The sequence below is a fragment of the Amia ocellicauda genome, unplaced genomic scaffold (genome assembly GCF_036373705.1).
Source record: "Amia ocellicauda isolate fAmiCal2 unplaced genomic scaffold, fAmiCal2.hap1 HAP1_SCAFFOLD_84, whole genome shotgun sequence".
Classification (NCBI taxonomy): Eukaryota; Metazoa; Chordata; class Actinopteri; order Amiiformes; family Amiidae; genus Amia; species Amia ocellicauda.
Genome location: NW_027103010.1, coordinates 197,323 through 201,454, shown reverse-complemented (window position 1 = coordinate 201,454; position 4,132 = coordinate 197,323). Strand labels below are relative to the sequence as shown.

The window sequence follows — 4,132 nt, the reverse complement described above, 5'->3', positions numbered from 1 at the left end:
GACCTCGTGGCGCAACGGTAGCGCGTCTGACTCCAGATCAGAAGGTTGTGTGTTCAAATCACGTCGGGGTCAGTCTTTTACTCAACATTCCCTGTAATATCACTCAATAATTCCTGCTCTGGAGAGTGTTATTAATATCCTAGAATGCAAACGTTGTTAGTCTAAGTAACATGCATCTACACCCGATGGGATGCATAAAAGTCAGTCTGGTCTCCTGCACGTTGAAATTATATTTGATTTTAAGAATCCGTATCGTTTGTTATATTTTAATCTGCCTTGTTATAGGCTATTAACAGTGGACTGTCACAATCCGTGTTTTATTCACCTGCTGTATAGCTCCCTTTTATGTATTTCTTGTGCTTTCGATTACCGCCTACCCTATACTGTCTCACTTTCTGATCCCTGGTCGACACAAATCATACACTAATAAAAACGTATAGAAATACTTTAGATAACATCAACACTACTAGGTAATAATAGTAGATGGGATTCAATGTTCATTTCTCGGTTCATGTTTGAGCGATTCCGAGGCCTCGCTAAGGTGCCTTTTAGTGATGCGCTAAGGTCGCTGCACTGTGGCGCGGCACACCGACCCCCCAGGATGTTGCCATATTATTAGGAATATTATTAGGGTTCCACTGTACAAAATCTGCTGCCGTGCTCGGCATTACCAGCAGCTTATCCAGACGGAGGCGCCGGGTGTCACAGAGAGATGCAGGTCGGTGCTGCTAGTGGAGCGAGTCACTCATACTTTGACAATCACTCTTTGGGTGCATCGGGGTGTGTATATTGAAGTCACTAGACTTTCATTGACGTACACGGAGTAGCCTACACAGCATCAGCTGAGTTTGCGCCTGTAGAAAAGCCTGGCTGAATTTCTGCCAGCCCCAGCTCCTCTAGTCCAATAGTGCTATTAGTCAGCAACATTAGATGGCAGTCACACACAAGGTGCTTGAACTTGAGACTGAGAAAGTTTCCAGCTGTTGGAGCGCACCGCTTTCTACGTGGCACTAGTGTAAAGATGTCACTAATGTAAGTTTGTTCGAGATATGATTCTCTCTTAGAGTGCGAGAGGTCCTGGTTTAAAATGCCTTTCTTTTACGGTTTTCTTAATTTCTCATCAGCATTTTATTATGGTATTACCCCTTTTCTGTAAAGATTAGTTTATAATACACATGCATATACTACATATACTATTATTAAACATTATTATTATTTTTATTTCTTGGCAGACGCCCTTATGCAGGGCGACTTGCAACATAAGTGCAAGAATACAGTTAAGTACAAGGCATCAAACATTACAAATTCAAATTTACATTAAACAAAGCAATTCAAGATAATACATTTTACAACTTCCAATGTATACAGTTAAGTACAGTAAGTGCAGTCATACATTGTGAAAAGTAAAGCTAAGTGCCGTCAAGATGTACGACAATTGTCGAAATCATGTATTTGGCCAGTGAATAAGATCTCTTCTCCTCTCATCAGCATTTTATTATGGTATTACCCCTTTTCTGTAAAGATTAGTTTATAATACACATGCATATACTACATATACTATTATCATTTAAAATATTGTAGACAGACGCCATCCGACTGTCTATCCGTCTATTTTTAAATCCATCTAGTTTTGTCCATTTGTCCAAAATGTGGCTAGAGACAGTGGCTTGCTTTCTACCTAGTTCCCCCAGTAAAAGCCATTAACCACTGAAGAAACTCAATTCATTTCTGACAGTCATTTAAGGTAAGGTACATCCTTGCCATTCTTAACAATGACTGTGATGTCATCTACGTAAGCCACCGCTTTGAAAAGTTTCATTAATACACCAGGAACAATCAGCCCAAATAGTCTGTAGGTTATGTAAATGCATCACTACCAGCAGGTGACACACACACACACACACACACACACTTTTTTCTCGAGTTTGTTTTTCCATTCCAATGGGTGTCCAAGTTACTCCAACAGTCCAAGTTACACTGTCAATCAAATACATCATTGTCCGTGTTCCACCTTGGTGGGTAAATTCAATAAACTATGCGCTAAATAAAAACTGGCCTTTAAATAAACAGTATTCATCTATCGAGAATCTATGTTCATGGTTTGTATAGAAGTATTTCCAAATATGCATCTGGACACTCGGGCAAGCCAGCTGAGAAGTCGCTCAAGTCGCCGCAGCTAAGTATCGCCTTTTTCTCTCGCGTTTCCTAGTTTAGTTAAGAGTTACATTGATTGTTTACGTGGTTTGTTTAGCTAAGAATGATATATCTTGCACCTGTTTTGTAGTAAGAGCAGCGACTGTTTGTTAGTGAATTTAGCAAGTTACTTAGCACACTCAACACGCCCTGTCTGTAATCAGAAGCTTTACACTGTAGGCTGTGATTATTCGCATGTATCTAGTCAGATGAATGATCTGAAATGCATCAAGACTTTCTGGGCGTTGGTGGTATAGTGGTGAGCATAGCTGCCTTCCAAGCAATTGACCCGGGTTCGATTCCCGGCCAACGCAACGTTTTCTTTCTAGGCTTCCGCCATCACACTTGTGATGCTTCGGGGGAGTTCGACACCATTCAAGCTATTGCGACCCTACTAAGCCTGCACTTACCGCTGTTTTCACTAACACACTTCGGGTGAACCGTTGCGCATGAACAGATGACGAATAAATGGCCTTACACTAGTATCCCACAGCACCAGCTTCGTCTGTAGAAAAACAAAGGTTCCTCTCCCTGCTGCAGGATACCCACATCACACTTGACTCGCAGACCTTTACTGCGCCCTCTTGCTTCACGTGGGCCGTGCTCCCAGAAGCGCTGTAACATACATGTGCACTTGCGTGCAAAAGTATTCGGTATTACATTTATTTGACGTGTTCATTGCTTGAATATACTTTAAAAGCTAATACACTCCTCTCCATGCTCACCAACAACAATGTTGGCGACGATGACGGCTAAAGTAAGGAGAAATAGAAATGCCACTTCCATTCACTCCAATTACTATTGTTGTTATTATTACAAGGGAAAACTATGACCCTTGGTCATCAGTGTCTTGGGCGGACAGTTATGTCATTTAACAACATCCAAGATACCCGAGCCATCGGTCAGTCAGCACCGCTAGATGGCGGCAGTCAGACACTCATGCAATGTTTGAAGGAGAAAGTGTTCAAATAGAGGAGCGCACAACTCTCTACGTGGCACCGATGTTAACTAGTTTTCACAGAAACCTGTGCTATGTGGCTCGTTGGTCTAGGGGTATGATTCAAAGGGTTCAAATCCCGGACGAGCCCTTTGTTTTAGTCTTCTCTCATTCATTTTCATTTTGACAGGGTACTTTTGCCAACATGAAAAACATTTCCTTCATGTATCATGACTTCATTATGGTAATATCTCATTTCGTATGTTTCCAAATAGGCCTCTTAACAATCATCTACAAGCCTACATATACCAGCATGATTTCATACAATGTGCACGATATGTAGTCCATGTCTGTCTCTCTGTCTCTCTAGATATATGTTTATAATTGAGTTGATGATAGTTGCATCTGTGCGCCAAACTGTGTCTGAGCAGCAGACTGTAACTTGAAATAATTGCATGAAAATGTCTGTATCTTCTTAATTTTATGCAGGTTAGTTCAGCTAGTAAGAAAGGTCACTATCTTTTTTTTATCTTTTTCTGTAACTAAACCATTCAGTCTTTCTACATGATGCCATAAATCCAACATTTCCCCAATTCGCTCCCTGCGAGAAGACAATGCGGTGTGCAATGAAAGTGATAGCCTGTCACTTGGCACTTCAGTTCTGCGTACCACCAAGTCTTATTAGACTCCTTAGTTCTAACTGCAAGTTCCCTGCCATGTCCATGAAAGGGGATTGAGTCCGTATTGAACCATTATCTAAAACACAAAACTATGAGAAAGCTTTCGTGATCTATTGGTGCGCATCGCTACCTTCCGAGTAGTGGCCAGTACTACTACTACTAAAGGTAATTATACTAAGGAACGAATGAACGAAAGAGAGAGTATCATTACTCAGTACACTTAGAGGCTATGTGTGTACTAGTAACTTGTTACTTGATTTAAGTCACGAAAAGTACCATCCAACGTCAGCCCCATCCTATGTAATGTGTGATGTCCAGAGCC

The 4,132-nt window shown here is 41.2% G+C and overlaps 2 non-coding genes across 2 annotated transcripts; both read left to right on the top strand.

Moving 5' to 3' along the window:
- trnaw-cca (transfer RNA tryptophan (anticodon CCA)) lies at positions 1 to 72 on the top strand. The gene has a single exon. It is a non-coding gene; the product is annotated as a tRNA-Trp (tRNA).
- Positions 73 to 2,435: 2,363 nt separating this feature from the next.
- Positions 2,436 to 2,507, top strand: trnag-ucc (transfer RNA glycine (anticodon UCC)). Its single transcript has one exon. It is a non-coding gene; the product is annotated as a tRNA-Gly (tRNA).
- Positions 2,508 to 4,132: the final 1,625 nt, after the last annotated feature.